The following is an 18,995-nucleotide window of genomic DNA, read 5'->3' as shown; positions in this document are numbered from 1 at the left end:
TTGGTGCACAGTATTTTGCACAAGGTGCACAAGTAGTTTTCTTGAAACACTGATTTCCAGAGCTGTTCTTCAGATGTTTTTGTCATTAGCAGAAGGAAAATGATTAGGAGACAGGAAGCTGATTTGGAAGTTCATAGTGAGAGTGAAGTTATAGAAAAGCTTAGGCATCATTGGAAAACATGGCATGGTTGATATTTCTCATTTTAAATTGATGGTATCAGGATTGTAATAGCTCCTTGATGGATCCTAGGTCTGGAATCTTCAAGCATAGAACAAGTTTTTATGCTGCTTGTAATTCAGGTGTTTGTAAGTCACTTGGCACTCTTAAGAATCTATGCATTTACTTTACATTTTCTCAAGCTCTGAGCCACCCACTGTAAGAAAGCACCCACTTTTCTCATTACCTGAAGAGTGAATTTCCACTGGCTGATGGAAATATTATAAGATATTTATTGCCTAATTTACTTTTAGACCATTATCAGGGACTAGCCTGTTTGAGGGAATATGCTTTATGAATATGTGATTTATGAAATGCAAGAGGATTTTTGTTATTTGCAAGTATGAATGTCGCAAGACCAATATGAAGAGAGAATTCCTATTAGAGTGCTTCTCAGCATCTTAGCAGCATAGATATTAGTTCAAACCATCCTGTGCAAATCTGTTATAGTCTGCAAGGACCCTAGCACTGATGCATCAACCACTTCATGGGACCCCAATTCAGTGTTTAAACCCCTAACTCTTGAAAATTATTTCTTAGGTGGAATTTAGCTCTCTCTTCTTTCAATAGTTTAGGATTACTTACTGAATAAAAATTCTTCACTTTGTTATTCAAAGCCCTCTCTGATTTGGTCTCAACTTACCTTTTTAAGCCTATCTGCTATGGCTTCCTTTCACAAATTGTATATATTAGCCAATGGGCTATACACCACTTCCCTATCTCATCTCATCTTCTCTGACCTTTCTTCTTTGATGCATTTTGGCCTCCATGCCTGAGGGAACGGGCCTCTACTTTTCCAGTTATTGAAACCCTCCTTTTTCTTTGAGCCCCAATTCAGGGGCTCACCTTTGCCATAAAATTTTCCTTGATGCCTCTGCCCTAGTCTTTACGTGATGAGATAGCTTGGTGTAGTGCATAAGTTTAAGTGAAGGATCTGGGTTTAAATCTGATTCTGATACTTATTAGCGCTATGGCTATGAGCAAGCCAATTAATCTTTCTATACCTCTGCCCCTTCCAGCTCTCAATCTACAATCTTATAATGCCCCCCTCCTTAAATTTTTCCCATTACTTTGAACCATTTCCTAAGCTCTTGTATTATATTTATGTGTCTGTTTTATTACCCTAACAGCTTGTGAGCTATTTGAGAGAAGGCACTGGGCTTATTTTATCCCTGTGCCCTCAGTGCTGAGCTTAGGTCCCTGCTTAGAGCTGGTGTTTCATCAGTAAATGCTAAGTGACAAAGTGAGCGTTGAGCCTGGAGTAAAAAAAAAACTTTTTACTGAGTTCAAATCTGCCTTTGGTCACTTCCTAGCTGTGTGACTCTGGACATGTTGCTTAACCCATTTACCTCTGTTACCTCATCCAAAAAATGAGCTGCAAAAGGAAATGGCAAACCACTCCAGTATCTTTGCCAAGAAACCCCAAATGGGGTCATGAAGAGCTGGACACAACTAACAACAGCAAGAGCAAGAACCACAGCCCATGTTGGTGGAATGGAATTGCTGTGTAGGTGGAAGCCCCTTACCTCACTGGCTGACCTTAGGAGGGAGGTGTGAATGTGCTGGGTCCTCATCTGCACATCTGTTGGGAGCTGCACCAGACTGCAAGTTGAACAGAATCATGCTTCCCCTATTTTCCACAACCGGTTCTCATCATCACAAATAGTCTTGATTTAAAACAGATTTGGACCTCCCCACTCAACTTTCCTCTTTGTGGTAGCAAATGGCGGTTCTGTCATGCAATGTCACCAGCAGGAGGTTATGTCTGCTTTGGAGAAAAGGCCTGAAAAAAAAATCCTTATTATTTAGAATAACTATACTGAGAAGGCAGAAAACCTCTGCCAAGTACATTTTTTGGCCTACAGTTAACATTCAGAGTGTACAGTATATAATTTAATTTTGTTTTGAATTTGTTGCAGCCAAATGTAATGATGTAAGATGTACATAAATATGGATTAAAGTCTCATCCTATGACCAGCCAACTGTGTGGCTAAGAGGTTTGCAAATGTTAGTTACTCATTTTCAATAATTTGCAATGATTTGGTCCAGGCATTGGTGAGGATTTCAGTGCAGCCTGAGCGAGCTCCACCCTCTGTGGTTGATGGCTGCATGCGTATCTCATGTACTCTTGTTCCCAAGATGTCCTAATGGGAAGGAGCACTGCTACAAGTGACGGCAGACTTCTGTTTATCCCAGGGATAGAACTGATCAATGGGTTTTGACAAGATTCCAAGGCTAGAAAGGGCTTAATTAGCTATGTCATCCATCCATTCTCCTCATCTCTACATGAACTCTAGCAAAACTGTCCCAAAAAGTGCATGGGATCATACATTCAGAACTGAAAGGACCTTGGAGGACATTTCTAGCTCATTCCCCTTGTTTTTATAAATGAGGGTCAATGAGGCTAAATACCTTGTTTAAGGATAGTAAGTAACAGAGACAGAATTTTAATCCAAGTCTTCTGATTTCCCAGCCCTTTTTCCACAGGATTCAGAATTGGAGCGGACATTAGAGATGATTCATTGTGAACCCTACTTCTTTCCTTTTTACAGGCAAGGAAACTGAGGCCCAGAGGAAAGAACTGAGACAATATAAGTAACAGAACTGAGATTTGAACCCAGGTCCTCCAGTGCTGAATCCAGCACTCTTTGTTATTGAGGCAGCAAGTGGTCTAGAGTCATGATATTTTTCAATCTTGGACGCTTATTAGCTGTATGACCCTGGGCAACCACTTAGCTGCCATTTGTCTCAGTTTCCCCATCTGTAAAATGGGATAATAATAGCACCTACTTCCCAGGACTGTTGTAAAGATCAGATGAGATATTTGTAAAGAGCTTGATACAGGGCCTGGACCAGAGTAAATACTATATAAATATTAGTAGTAATGATGATGATGACAACATTTCCTTGTGCCCCTTAAAAACCCAGCTTTACAATCTGACTTGGTAATACTATTCTATTGTGTCATTGCACAAGGAAGATCTCTTATTTTTAGCCCAAATATCTCCTGTTGTAATCTCTCTTCTTGCATGAATGCAGACATGTGAAATCTGGGCTGCAAATCTAAGAGTTAACTTAGCATAATAGGGGGAAAATGGCCTCACTGGATTTGAAGTCAGAGAACCTGGGTGTGAAAACCAGATTTCACTCTTAATTAACTAATTCTTACTTATTAATCTTGGAGAAATCATGTACTCTCAATTGTCTGTTATTTCCTTCCTCACTTATAAAATGAAGAGATTGTACTAGATGATCTTGAAGGGCTCTTCCAGCTCTAGATCCTATGATCCTAAGAGTTAATGAACAATAACATGGCAGTAAATGTGAGGCCCAGTTCCGTTACCATTGAAAGAAATAAAATCTGAAATATTTCACCACCCACCACTAACCTTCTGGCAATAAGCAGCTCCCAAATCCGACTTTCTGTCTTCTTGATGTTTGTTTGGTCAGGTTTCTGTGTGTTTTTCAATCTGTGGTTAGCACTTCCAATGAGAAGCTGCAAGGATGCCAATTGTGAGGCTTAAGTGTGTGTGTGTGTGTGTGTGTGTGTGTGTGTGTGTGTGTGTGTGTGGTGGGAAATGGAGAGAATTGCTGTGACCCCTTTTCAATGAAGAAGTTGTCGTTGAGTTCTTAGGTAATGATGTTGTTGGTACCTTTTGGTTTCTTTGAAAGAAGACCCTTTTTGAAAACCAAAAAATCCCAGGAAAAATAAAATTATGTTCTTCTGGCCTTAATGGCTCCCTTGTAATATATGAATTAAAGACCACAGAACAGGGTAGGTATTGAGGTTCCAGGTCAGTCTGCAAGCTTCCTCTTCACGTCCTTCCTCCTCCATAAAGAAAAGATTCATGTCAGTTCTTTACCTCCCTAGATTCCTGTCTGGTTAAGAATAAGAAACCAGCAAGTTGACTCGATCTTTTAAAACTCTATTGACTCTTCATCTACCTCTAGATAGGTTACACTTTTGAGATGAGTGCTTTTCTTATGAATAAAAGAAGAAAATTATTATAAAATTCAAGATATGTGAGTTCTGGGAGAGGATTCTCATATTACTGATTTGGACATTATCCAATCCAATCCCACTTTCTCCTTCGCATTTCACAAAGCAGATAAATCTTGGTTATAGTGGTTTGGAAAGGTAACAAGGGTGCTTTGTGGCTGAGTGGAAATTCACCATGCCATCCACCAAACCAAGCTTATCTTCTAGTTTTGTCCCCAACTGTAATTTTGTTCCTAATTCACTGCAAGATCTCTGGTTAGTCGGTTGTTTTCTGGACCTTCGTTGGACTAATTGACCTCTATGATCTGATAATCTAAAATTCTAAAGGAACCAAATCAGAACAAAATCAGATCTAGAAAAAACTGAAAAGAAAATATAATTATAATTTCACACAGATTTTTAAATTATCTCTTTAAAAGGGAGGGGAGAAAGATTTAAGTACCTGGGAATATTCTCCTCCTCCACCCCTTCCTCCCACTCCTCCCTTTTCATTTGGGTGGCTCTGTAAGTATGTTAGAACAGGTGCAGAAGTTACAAACAGATGTTTCAGCTAAGGCATTTATCCGCACAGGAAACTCTGTTACTGGCCTTCCTGAAAGCAGAAGTCCCAGCAGTCAGAGAAGTCTCTGTAGATCATTTATATGTACCAGAGAGACTGCCTATTGAATGGCTAGGGCCCCTTTCCCCCTCCCTTTTTTTTTTGTCCTTTTAAGTTTTTTGAGATCTGGAACCAATGTAGTAAATGGAAACAACATCCAGGAATGGTTTTGCCTGGGGATTGAGAGACAGGTGGACAGTGAAAATAACAGATTGGTTCCATTGTGAAGCCTCTGTTGCTTAGGTAGCTAAGACAGAGAGCCAGTCTCCATTGGAAACCTGATTGGCTGGAGAACAGAATCTGCTCTCAGTCTCCTATCATAATTAAATAGGCAGCTCCATTCTTGATGTCTGTGACAGTTGCCCACTTCTCTGGGTTGCTAGGGTAAGTGAGGGTCAAGATCCCCTTCCTTGTGGGAACATGGATTATTAATTGCTCATTGATACATAGGGAAAGTTCTTTGAGATATTTGAAAGCTAAAAATAGTAGTCAAGAGTAGAAGGGAAAAGGAGGAACACCTTCCAAACTATTAACTTGAATATTAACATACTTGATCATTAAAAAGTGTCATTAAAGCAACGAAGTATTAATTGTCCCTTGTGGTTCTTCAGATTCTTCACCTCTCCACTTCTACTTTTTGTAAGCAGACAGCTCCTAAAAATCTCTTGGAATTCTCATGTGTCTTGCTTCTTTAATCAAAGTGCTTAATTCTCTTCCTACTTAAGGTAGATTTTAGTCAAGAAGGCAGTGGTGATACAAAGTTGGGAAAAAGAGTTGGTTGCTCTTAGGGTGATGTTTTGCATTATTCTGAATTTTGGGTGTGTGTCTGTGTGTGAGGATTTTTTCCAGTTTCTTTTCATTTCAATAATTATTGAATACCTACTATGTGCATTAAGGTAATAGAATCATGTAAGCTCTTTGCAAGGAAGACCCTTAAAAAAAGTTAATTCAAAAGATATGGGCTTTGCTCCCAGTTATTTCTCTCCTGTGTAACTGTATTAATTCATTTGAAATTGGATTGTAATCTCTCTGAAAGCCAGGACTTTTTTTTCTTTTTGTATCCTCAGCATTTAGCCTAGTGCCTTATACATATAGAATGTACTTAATAAATGCTTATGGACTGATAGATTGATCTAAGGTAACTTCTCAAATTCCATGATCCCTGTTTTGAGTATAAGTATGAAAACTGCACTCCCCCAAATTACATTTTGGGGATTATCTCTGATTTTGGATTATTTGTATTCTTCTTTCCTTTGCTTCCAACGTTAGATGTTGGAAAGATGACTGTGACTAAAACTTGTGTGCTTTCCATTTCTGGATGTCAATAGTTCCTTCCCTATGAAGAAGATTGGCCTTGCTCGCATGTACTCTCTGGAAATGTTATATCCAGCTCTTTTATACTGGCAGGGCAGTGAGGTATTGATTCATTGTCCAGATTGTAGAGATAGTGGATCTCTGCTGAGCTTGTTAGTGCTCTCTGTTCTTATTTCACTTCATTATGGCAGACTCTTCCCTCCTCCCCTTCACTCCCTAAGGCTGGAGGAGGTGGAGATGGATAATGCAGAGTTACGGACTGAAAATTATTACTGGATTACAGATGCAAGGCTCAGTGCTTTCCAAGAGGCACTGGACAGGGACAGTGCTAGACTTTGCTGACTCATGATTAATTCTTTGGGAGCAGCTTTTAATTGATTGGGTTCCAATCCTTCTCCTCCCTCCTTTCCCCCATCTATTTGATTCATTAGGACCATGCAGTGTATCAGTCCAGATAGGGTAGGATTGCCTCATAGGATGCTTAAATGCTGGATTATTTTTATTTTTGCATATATGTTGTCTTCCCCACTAGAATGTAGGCTTCTTGAGGACAGGGGCTATGATATTTATTTTTGTTTCCAGTGACTAGTATAATAAAAGAAAGTTTGTAATGAATGCTTTTTGATTAGTTGATGGAACCTGTTGATTGAAACAGAAATAGGGAATGTCACTTGTTATATACAGTATACCTTTATATATATATATATTTAATAATTATAACTTTTTATTAACAAAACCCATCCTGGGTAATTTTTTACAACATTATCCCTTGCACTCACTTCTGTTCCGACTTTTCCCCTCCCTCCCTCCACCCTCTCCCCAAGATGGCAAGCAGTCCTATACATGTTAAATATGTCACAGTATATCCTAGATACAATATTTGTGTGCAGAACTGAACAGTTCTCTTGTTGCACAGGGAGAATTGGATTCAGAAGGTAAAATTAACCTGGGAACAAAAACAAAAATGCAAACACTTTACATTCATTTCCCAGTGTTCTTTCTTTGGGTGTAGCTGCTTCTGTCCATCCTTGATCAATTGAAACTGAGTTAGATCTTCTCTTTGTTGAAGAAATCTACTTCCATCAGAATACATCCTCATACAGTATCATCATTGTTGAAGTATATAATGATCTCCTGGTTCTGTTCATTTCACTTAGCCTGCCTTTATATTCTAAAGTTAGAATGTGTTGACAAGATTAGCATGGCCCAGGCACAGAGGTAGTTCAGAGAACTCATAAAACTCTCCACAGTTTTATACTGTCTTGTGTTTCAGAGTAACATTTGTTTCTATCCCATTCATCTCTTAACCAGACAGTGAGGTATTTAAACTTTGTATCTCTTAAACTAGGTTTACATATCAGCAAATTGCAAGAGTCTCAGTCCAACTTCTCATATCTAGTCCAACTTCTTCCTCATATGACAGATGAGGAAACTGAGACCTGGGGAGGTTAAGTGAATTGCCCAACATCAAACAAATAAATATCAGAAGCAGGGCTTGAACCTAAGCTTCCTGATTTTTAGATCCACTGTTCTTTCTAGAGAGCATTCTAGCTTGTTCAAGTTAAACAACAACAAAAAAAAAATTTTAAGAAAATTCTGAATATATTGGAAGCACCTATCATGTACTACAAATAACTCTTGGATGCCTGATAAAGAGTTTTTAAGCAAACTGCACGTGGTACTGTTGAATCTTCTATCAGTAATTCACCTCCAGAAACTTAGTACAGACTATGCCTAGGGTGGAAAGAGCCAGTTCTGAAAGTTTTTCTTCCTTGGCTGTCTTCCTTGTATTTTTCTGAGGGGTCACATTAAGGGTATTATATTTCACATCTAGTAAGGCATGCCCAGGATACTTCCTGAGCTCCCACAGTCTCTCTGGTAAAGAAACCTGAGCTGTCAAGAGTTTGAATTATCATCTGAATGTTTAGTGTGCAAGTAATCAGGGCTTTGTAATAAAATATTGATTGAAGTTTTTCCCCCCCTTCCCTGATGATTCATAAATCATTTTTCACTTGCCTTATTGGCCTGTTTCTGGACTCATTTCTCAAATTCAAGGGGTTTGGTGAGAGAAGGATGAGTAGGAAGGGTTAACATGTTTGTTTTTGGTCTGGCTGACGGGGAAAGGTCATTCTGTGCTGTAGGTCTAGTTCAGGGTCATTATTTTATTTCTTTTTTCTTTTCTTTTTTTTTTTTTTTTTACCAGTTAGTAGGAATGGAATAGTTAATTTCAATACCAATGTCTTTTGAGAAATCCTCTGGTGACACTTTCCCCATGCCCTGGGAGAGCTGGAATTAATTTTTAATCCTGGTCAGAAGTTAGGGATTAAGGTAAAATGCCGAGTGCATTTACTGGCTGTAGGCTATAGCTTCTTTCAGTTTTTTTCTGTGAGTTTTTTAGATGTTTAGGAAAACTGGCATGATATATGTTGCAGTGGAAAAGAGATGACTTATATCTATCCATTACTAGCAAAGCGGTAGACTGTGTCTTTGGTAAAAGTTGCTCTCCATATAGCAGATATTCATCTAACTCAAGTTTGCTGCTTTTATTAGTAAGTCAGTTAACAAGCATTTATTAAGTGTTTACTATGTGCCAAGCAGAGTCAGGAGATGGAATGTTGCATGAGAGAAACAATAAGAAAGCCAGTGTTGCTAGATAGTAAAATCCCTGAAAAGGAGTAAAGTGTAAGAAAACTAGAAAGGTAAGAAGGGGATAGAATGTGAAGGGCTCTAAAATCCAAAGAGAGAATTTTATGTGGAATCCTAGAGATTATAAGGAGTGATTGGAGTTTGAGGACATTTTCTGGTCAGATCTGTACTTGGGCATCTGGAAGGTAGATTGAGTCGGATGAGACTGGAATGGATTTGAATTATGCCTCTGCCCTTACTGTGTGACTTTATGCTAATTACTCCACTTCTAGGCATGTAGGAAATGAAGGGCTTGGATCAAGGGATCTCTAAGGTCTCTTCAAGCTCCAAATCTTGTGATTATTATTGGAGGATTTTGTGAGACTAGGTCTGCCTTGTCACTGATATAATAAGGAACCTAGGAAATGAAGAAACTTCTTTTACTAACATAGGTAGGTACCTGCTTTGAAATATATAGTATATCTTGAGAACTGTATTTCTGTTGAGGATATACATAAAGAGTGCATGTATAATTTGATTTTACTGATATAACATTAAAAAAAGGGAAGTAGAAATGGAAAGGGGATAGTGTCAGAAAAGGGGAGATAAAAAGAGGGAAACTACATCCCATGAAGAGGCAAAGGAAACCTATTATATCTGAGGAAACTTAGAGAGGGGGAGGAACATTGTGTGAATCTTACTCTCATCAGAGTTGGCTCAAAGAGAAAATAATTGACATATTTGTTTTACAGAGAAACTTCTCTCACCCCAATAAAAAATGGGAGAGGAAAAGGGAAAAGGAAAAGTAATAAGGGGAAGGGATCCTAAAGAGGGAGAGCTACAAGTGGTGCCCATAAGTTTAATACTGGAAAAGGGAGTAAGTGGGGGAGGGCAAGAAAAAAAAGTGTAATCTGGGGATAATGAGATGGCAGGAAATACAGAATTAGTAATTTTAACCATAAATGTGAATAGGATGAACTCTCCTATAAAGCGGAGGGGGATAGCAGATTGGATCAAAAGTCAGAACCCTACAATATGTCGTTTACAGGAAACTCGTTTAAAGCAGGGAGATACATACAGAGTAAAGGTAAAAGGCTGGAGCAGAATCAATTATGCTTCAGGTAAAGTCAAAAAAGCAGGGGTAGCCATCCTTATCTCAGATCAAGCAAAAGCAAAAATTGATCTAATTAAAAGAGATAAGGAAGGAAACTATATCTTGCTAAAGGGTAGCATAGACAATGAAGCAATATCAATACTAAACATATATGCACCAAGTGGTGTAGCATCTAACTTCCTACAGGAGAAGTTAAGAGAGTTGCAAGAAGAAATAGACAGCAATACTATAATAGTGGGAGATCTCAACCTTGAACTCTCAGAATTAGATAAATCAAATCACAAAACAAATAAGAAATTAAGGAGGTAAATAGAATATTAGAAAATTAGGTATGATAGATCTTTGGAGATACTGAATGGTGGCAGAAAGGAGTATACTTTCTTCTCAGCAGTTCATGGAACCTACACAAAAATTGACCATGTATTAGGACATAAAGAAATACATAGTATAACATGGTTATAGCATAGTATTTCCTTGGACACTGAGCAATTGGATGACTTCTTCTAGAGTCACGTAGCCAAAATACATCAAAGGTAGAATTTGAACCCAGATCTTCCTGATTCTGAGGCAAACTTTCTATCCATTATACCATCTTGTTTCTCTTTGATTATTTAAAACAGTAAAATTATCAATATTTTGATGTTTTAAGAGCCCCTAAACAATCAGTATACAGTCCTGGGGCAGTTAGGTGGAAAGTGGAGAAAGCATCAGCCCTGCAATCAGGAGGACCTGAGTTCAAATTTGGCCTCAGATATTTAACACTTCCTGTGACCCTGGGCAAGTCACTTAACCCTGGTTGGGGGGGGGGGGGGGGGGGGGGGGGGGGAGAGAGAGAGAGACTATGAATGAGAGAGAATATGAATGAGAGAGAGATTGAAATTGATTGATTCAGTAAGTCAAGTAGCTATATATAACAGTTCTCTTTTCTCTGTCTTATGAACCCAAGTTCTTGGTGCTATGAAAAGAGCATTAGATTTCTGGCAAAGGATCTGGGTCCAGTTCCTAACTGCTGCTTATTGCCTTAGTCAAATAGAGATAAAGAAACTTCTTTGGTCTGCTTCATCTATAAAATGGAGGTATTGAAGTAGATAAATGCTTCTTCTCTTTCAAAATGGTGTGAGATCAATCTTGTTCTGATACCTGTTAATAGTGTGAACTTAGGGAAGTTCGTCCAACTTTTTGAAGCCCAGTTTGCTCTATAAAAGTGGTATACTGCTTATCTCAGGTTTGCCATGAGGAAAATATTTTGTAAACTTCAAATAATTATAAAAAGGTAAATAGTGATGCATGTTATCTTTGAAAATATTGAAGACATGGCATTGGCATGTATAGGATATGTGTATGTGTTTGTATTTTAATCATTTTTTTCAGTCATGTCCAGCTCTTTGTGGTCCCTTTTAGGTTTTTTTTTGGCAGAGATACTAGAGTGGCTTGTCATTTGTCATTTCCTTCTCCAGCTCATTTTGCAGATGAGGACACTGGGGTAAATAACATTAAGTGACTTATCCAGGGTCACACACATCTAGTGTCTGAGGCCAGATTTAAGCTCAGGAGGATGTCTTCCTTACTCCACTATCCATTGCACTATCTAGCTGCGTGTATATATATAAATAATTTTTTTAAAAATTTAAGCTGGGATTTGACTCATCATTGAGCAGAGAATAGGAGTTAGTGATAGGGTAAATCTGGTACCATTTATAGCCTCGCTGGAAGGAGGGGCAGGCAGAATCCAGGACTGAATGATTTTATCTATTTTCAAAAAAGGCATCAATCTAGTCTTATCTATCAGCCATCCTTCAATAGCTCTTGTATAGGAATCTGAGTCTGAGTACAGAGTTAAGAGCCACTCTTTCTGATTTGTCTGAATGTACCAAAGAACACACAAGTAGATAATACCTTGGTTCAAACGAGGAGAAAGTGATTTCCCTGAAGGTAATTAATCTCCTCTCAGTTGTCTCTAGGACTCTTAGCACTGGAAATCAAGGAACAGCATGGTAGGGTGGTTCTCCTATATGTCTACAGCCCTGCGGCTCTATTTCAACATTCAAAAGGCCTTGCCTTGCTTTGCTTCTGCCTTGACTTGCCCTCTTGTGTTGTATCCCAACACACTACCTTACTCAGGTGTGTAACATCATATTTTTTCAGCCAGTCAGAAGTCACATCCTCTTACATTTGCAGGTCATAAGTCATCCCTCATGAAAAGAGTCCCAAGCTTTGGTGAAGGCATGGTTACTTACTTACTTAAAAAACTTATTTATTTGACTAAAACTATAAGGAACTAACTATGTGAAAATGTGGTGTTAATTGAGAACCAACTTTCCTGTCAGATTTTTAATTTCAATGTATTTTAAAATTGAAATTAGATTTCCAAGACAATATGCTTTGTATCTTATGAAGTCCTTGTGCTTTATTTTCTTAAGTGGGTGACAAGTTTAATGGTAAGTGTAACATCCAAAGCAAGTACTTTAGTCATTAATGGTCAGTTGCCTAGGGTTTCATTTGAGTAGAATCTGTTCTAAAGAGGAAGGCCTTTTCAGAGCATTTCTGTCATTACTGTTAGTAGTAGAACACACCCTAATAAAGAGATTGAATTCTCCTATTTATTATTCATTAGAATATTTATCTTATCAACCAAATCATTTCCAATGGAGCAGTAATGAACTGAACCAGCTATGCCCAGAAAAAGAACTCTGGGAGATGACTAAAAACCATTACATTGAATTCCCAATCCCTATATTTATGCACACCTGCATTTTTGATTTCCTTCACAAGCTAATTGTACAATATTTCAGAGTCTGATTCTTTTTGTACAGCAAAATAACTTTTTGGTCATGTATACTTATTGTGTATCTAATTTATATTTTAATATATTTAACATCTACTGGTCATCCTGCCATCTAGGGGAGGGGGTGGGGGGGTAAGAGGTGAAAAATTGGAACAAGAGGTTTGGCAATTGTTAATGCTGTAAAGTTACCCATGCATATATCCTGTAAATAAAAGGTTATTAAATAAAAAAAAGAATATTTATCTTAAATGCAGGAATCTTTTAAGCTATTAAATCTAGCTATTAGTTTTGTCCAGAGTTAGAGTTACAACTATCTACCTGGGGCACAGGAAATTTGCATTTATAAGCAAATGAGATGAGAGCATGTATCTTGGCCCCACAAAGTTCACAAAGGCCAGGCCTGCTGTAATGGGCCTGTAAGTCCTTCCAGGTGGGTGGATACAGGTTGAAAAATTTGTGTTTTCTTGTTCTCCAGAATTTATAACCATTGGTTTTCTTGAGTCATCTGTAAACTCCATTCTCAAGGTTATTCTGCTTTCAGGACTACATGATCAGCAAATCTGAGTGTTGGAAAGGACCTCAGTGGCCATCTAGTCCAATCTATACACGAACCAGTAAAACATACCTGACAAGTGGTTATACAGCCCCTGCTGGAAGACTTCAAAGGGATGAGAAAGCCCCTCTCTGCCTCTTGAGGGAGACCATTCCACTTTGGGACAGCTCTAATAATTAGGAAGGTTTTTCTGTTATCAAGCATTTAAATTTGCCTTTTTATATCTACTTGTTCTTTTTGACTCTGTAGCCAACGAATCCAAACAAAACATACCTAATCCATTTTTCCACATGATAGCCCTTCAAACGCTTGAAAGTAGCTTTCATGTCTTGAGTCTTCCAGGCTATACATGCCCAGATCTTAGAACCGATCCTCCCATGACATACACCATTCACCATCCTGTTTGCCCCATTCTGGGCATGCCTCTTCTCATTGTTCTTCTCAAACTATCTTGCTCAAAGCTGAATACAGTATTACAGATCAGGTCTAATGAGGAAGAGTACAGTGAAACTATAGCCTTCCTAGTTTTATTTACTCTTATCTTTAAGTACCAGATTCTAAAATACTAAGGTGATATCATAGGGTCACCTAAAAGTGTCATCTTTTTATTACTCTGTCATGTTACCTCTGAACCTTGATTCACTAATCTGCAAAGTGGGTTAAAAAATATTGGTACTGTCCACCTCTAAGACCTGTGAGATAATGTATATGAAGCACGTGATAGTTCAGAAACATTATATAAACATCAGGCTGCTATACTATTGATTTCTAAGCACTGCATCCATACTTGTTTAATGTGTTTTCTGAGCTATAATTTGGTTGGGTAAATTGATATTAAGTTCTCTTATTATATGTTGCACCCTTTTTATGTATTGCTCACAATTCCATTAGCTAGTTGTTTACTGATTTTTCTCTGAATATTTGTTCATTAATTTGCTTAATGAAGAATAGTTGGGGCTCACTGCTGATTGATCTAATGAGCCTCAGATGCTGATCACTGCAGTTAGTTCATTTGCACTTTCAGGCTTAATGGCGTTAAGTGAGACATTCTAGGTCTTTTAACGGCATCCACTCTGCTCTAATGACTTATTAAAATGCAATCATGGTAGTGAGAAGAAGACATTAATGCATCCTGGAAAGACTGATGGCAAAGGTGCGACCAGAAATGCTTTAAGTTTCCTTGTCATAAAATATTCCCTCCCTTACCTGTTCTTTGTCATTTTAGGAAATCAGTAGCCCTTGGGGTTGTAGTCGCACAGCATTTGGAACAGTCTTTCTTACACACACACCCTCCCCCTTCTCACTCACATAAGTCAAATATGCAAATCAGATGTTGAATTATAATTTTTAGAACTGGTGGTGGAAGTGGTTTTATCTCAGCCTTCCTTGCCAGATGAGCGGATTTCACGGTCTGTGACTTTATGTTTGTGAAAGGTGGATAACGTTTCAGATTTCAGTAGCAGTGCGGGAGTTGTTACAACTGGTTGTATATGCCAGTATGACATGTATATCAGCCCTGCCATTCATGTAAAAAAAAAACACATACTATGTTTGTGTTTTTAAATCTTAAAAGTCCCATAGTGTGTAATAATAAGGACAGTAATTGCTGCTCACATGTGTGTCACACTTTAAAACTTAAAAGGTCTGGGCAGCTAGATGGTACAATGGATAGAGCACCAGTCCTAGAATCAAGAGGATATTTAAATTCAGCATCAGACACTTAACACTTCCTAGCTGTGTGACCCTGGGCAAGTCACTTAATCCCAGTTACCTTGCCAAAAAACAAAACAAAACAAAAAAACAAACCCCTGCAACAAACAAAAGTTCTTTGACACAACTATAATAATAATTAAAGCCTTGACATAAAATACATATTGCTTGGTAAACATTTCATGTTTTCCTCACAGTGGCTTTGGGAGATAAGAACTATTACCTTCCTATTTTACTTAGAGTAGTTTAAGAGATTTGTCCTTTCAGGGTCACCTAACTAATAAAAGTGGGAAACAAGATTGAAATCCAGGTCTTTCCTGATGCCAAGTCTAGTATTCTTTCCACTTTGTCCTTATACCTCTGATGTAAACTAGGAGTACAAGCTTCAGAGTCAGAAAATTCAGAAAGCCTTATTTTAAGTCCCACTTAACTGTGTGACTTATGAGCAAGTTATTTCTTTGGGCTTTTATATAACCTATTTGAAAAGTTAGGGGACTAGACTAGATCAGAAATTAAAAAAAAATTCTAATTATATTTCAACGTAGTTGATTTACTTTGTAATTCTATGAACTTTATTTTATGCAGCTAAAAACATGATTCTGAGAAAAGGTACATAGACTTTACCAGATTTCCAGAAGGGTCCATGGCCCAATAAAGGTTAAGAACTGCTGGACTAGATCACATCTAGATTTAATCTGTGATGCTTGGATGCTTGGATGCTTTGGGTCTGTTCTTTGCTAGTATTAAAATTACCCTAAAGGGCCGTAGGGTCCCTGTGCTCTGAGTTTCAATATGTTTGCAGTGATGGTGACAGATGAGCTCAGGTCTTTGGAAGAGAGCACTGATGATCACTGTGAAGGCCAGTTACCACTTTTAGGTGCTGTGACTATAGATTGTGTCCCTATTTGAGACATATTTTAGAGATGTCGACTATGTGGTCCATGGGGTGTGTTGGGGAGTTGGGTAAGAATTTGAATTCATTTATACCAAGCATTCCCCACTTCTGAGAGAACAACTTAATCGCAGCCTGCTAACTTCTGCAAAAGTCCATTTCTTTACTATCAGTATACCTCCATGGCACCATTCCATTGTAAATCATGACACATCATGGTAGGAATTAAAATTACAAATTACCCAAAGGAAAGATGTGTGTATAGGCAAGTAAACACATTACCAATGATGACATCTATGAGGAAGTAGCAGAAAGACATTGCCAAGGGCAGGCGTGCTTGGAAATCTAGGTAGATCAATCACATAGCAAGAATGAGGGACGATAGTCAGTATTGATTGTTGGAGTTTGGTGGGTCTTGGGAGGAGGAAATGCCTATTAAATTGTTTATTAAATACCTACTATGTGCCAGGTTCTTTTCTAAAGACACACAAAAAAGGCAAAAGATAGTCCCTTCCTTGGAGGAGCTCACAATCTAATTGGGGAGGCAATAAATAGATGACTATGTAAACAAGTTACATTTAGGATAAGTAGGAAATAATCAAGAGAGGGCCTTCCTCACTAGAACTGAGAGATAGGGAAAGTCTTCCTGTAAACAGTGGGATTTTATTTGGGATTTGAAGGAAGCCAGACATACCAGGAGGTAGAGGGGTAAAATCATCCCAGGAGAGTCGGCAAAAATACCCAGAGTCAAGAGATGGAGAATGGTAGTAGATGGAATAATAATGAATGAGTAAAAAGAATGTGTTAAGCACTTGCTATGTGTCAAACATTGTACTAAGTGCTAGTGAAACAAGTCCCTGCTCTCAAGGAGATTACATTCTGATTGAAAGACAACAGACATAGCTATGATCCAAGAAGGGGAACAATGGTGAGTGGAACAATGAGATGGTCATTTAACAAGTGCTTTGGACAGGATTGCTACACTCCCACCCCTAGGTTACAAAAAAGACCAGAGGAAGGCATTCAGGACAGTGGCTGGATCCTTTTCAGAAGATTTATGGATAAATATGAATAGGTGTTAGATCAGATAAGAAATTGTGCTTGATTATAATCTATGTGAATATGTGGCCATGCTGAAGAACTCAGGGACCCATCACTTTTTCTGTTCACTTCAGTTGAAATGACTTTAGGTAAGTCATTTCAGCGCTTTGAGTTTGTTTATAATCTTAGGAATTCCTGGTTTCATTAGGACTCTAGCCACCTCTACTTGAGACAGGTTTCCTAGGCAATATCATGACCTGCCGTGTGTGTGTGTGTATGTGTGTTAAGCATGTGTTATTCAATCTCAATCACTGGTCATCACTTATCCCCATGAAGAGATTCATCCTCTTGCTTACTGGGAAATGGTGTTTGTGTTCACACAATTGGGATATTTTCAAAGGAGGAAATCTCACCTTCAAAACTGAGATCTCACCCCTTAAAGGAAGAGAATTTGAAATTATTGAATTGTTGAATGCCAGTGCTTATTTTTTTTTCCTTTCTTCCTTCCTTTCTTCTCTCTCTCTCTCTCTCTCTCTCTCTCTCTCTCTCTCTCTCTCTCTCTCTCTCTCATTCTCTCTCTCTCTCATTCTCTCCTAATATTTATTGCTTGGTGTTTAATCTATAGCCAAAATACGGCAAGTGTACCAGGAAAGGAATGGAAAAGAAAGAAGATAGTTTTGGTCTACAGCTCCCAATGACACAATCCTAATAAAATAGGATTTTGAATTTTTGTTTACAATTGTGGGCCACCAGCAGGGCACGAATTGTCCGTGGCAGCCTAATTCTGCCTCGCATAGAGTCGTGGAAAGTGTTTTATACTATATGGGAGTCAGACTGCATTGCCAGAGCTTTTGAGGTCAATTAACAACTGCTGTTTCCTAAGTGGCATCTGTTTCAAATGGTGCTGGGTATGACCTTTTTAAATTGGGGCTTTAACAATCTGCTGGAGATCAATGATAAAGCTCTGAATTTCAGTCAAAAACCATTTCTTAAGTACCTCCTCTACACCAGTCATTGAGTTTAGGGCTGAAATTTAGGCAACTTCTTGGTGGAAACAAATGATCCCCTGCCAATGGTTGGAGATAGGAGTTTGCCTTTTTTTGCTTTTTGATGTCAATGCTGTTTATTTCTCAGAATCTGAAAGGCTGTAAGTAGGAAGGAATTGGCAAGAGTGGGTATAGAGGTTGGGGAAATGTCTTGAAGAGTGAAAAATCTTTCTTTTCTTTTTCCCTTTAGAGAAGTATGTGGGTGCTGTGTTAATCTTGGGGTTTGGTATGAAATGAAGTTCTGTTAACCAGGACTGTCATCAGCCCTCTGATCCAGCATCAAACTTCATGTCCCCAAACAGGCCAAAAAACTTAAGTAGCCTAACCTTGGGGAAGGAATTCATTTGGCATCTGGTTTCTATTGTAATTAAGTGGCCTGACTTTTGAAAAATCTCTTGACCTCCTTTTCCATCTTTCCTTGTTTATTATTATTGAAAAACTGAGACTTAGCACATCCATGAGAAAAACAATAGCTCTCTCCTACATGATACCTTCTTTACAAAAACTTGGAGATAGTAGCCATCTTATTTTATAGAGAAAAAAAGATTCAAGCTCAGAGAGATATTGTCACAGACATGCAGAATCCTCTGGAGGCACATTCCCATGGCCACATCCTCCAGGGCTAATGGGAATACACCCTCTTGGTTTTTCTGGGCTTTTGGTTCATCCTCTTTGTACTCCTCTGCTCAATACTAGCCAAGATTTATATCCACTTGTTCTCATTCCAAGCCCAATGTTTTCCCCACTAAGTAGGAGGCAATGTGATTTTTGGGGAAAAGCAGGGAATCTATGAATGGAGGCTCCAAAACTTATCGTGTGACTCAGGGCAAGCTACTTCACCCTGATTTTCTTATCCATAAATAGACAGTAACAATAACTTGTGCTTCCTATGTTACAAGTTTCAGGTGAAGATAGTACTTTGTAAATCTTCAAGTGATGTCCTTTCTATAGATCATGCTGCTTTTCAAATCCTGTTCATGTCCCATGTGAAGGGAATATTTAAGCAGGCTTTTGTCCATGCAGATGAAGTCTCTTTGACAAGTTTCCCACCATCAGCATTACTTGGTGTACTCGGGGCTTTTGGGGAAAGACCAGACACA

At 38.4% G+C, this 18,995-nt stretch overlaps 1 protein-coding gene across 7 annotated transcripts in view; it reads left to right on the top strand.

The window, feature by feature from the left end:
• Positions 1-18,995, top strand: part of VAV2 (vav guanine nucleotide exchange factor 2) — a 433,076-nt gene that overhangs the window by 89,523 nt on the left and 324,558 nt on the right. The gene's annotated exons all lie outside the window — the stretch shown is intronic.

This window comes from Sarcophilus harrisii, chromosome 2 (assembly GCF_902635505.1).
Source record: "Sarcophilus harrisii chromosome 2, mSarHar1.11, whole genome shotgun sequence".
NCBI lineage: Eukaryota > Metazoa > Chordata > Mammalia > Dasyuromorphia > Dasyuridae > Sarcophilus > Sarcophilus harrisii.
This window is presented reverse-complemented; position numbering and strand designations above follow the sequence as displayed.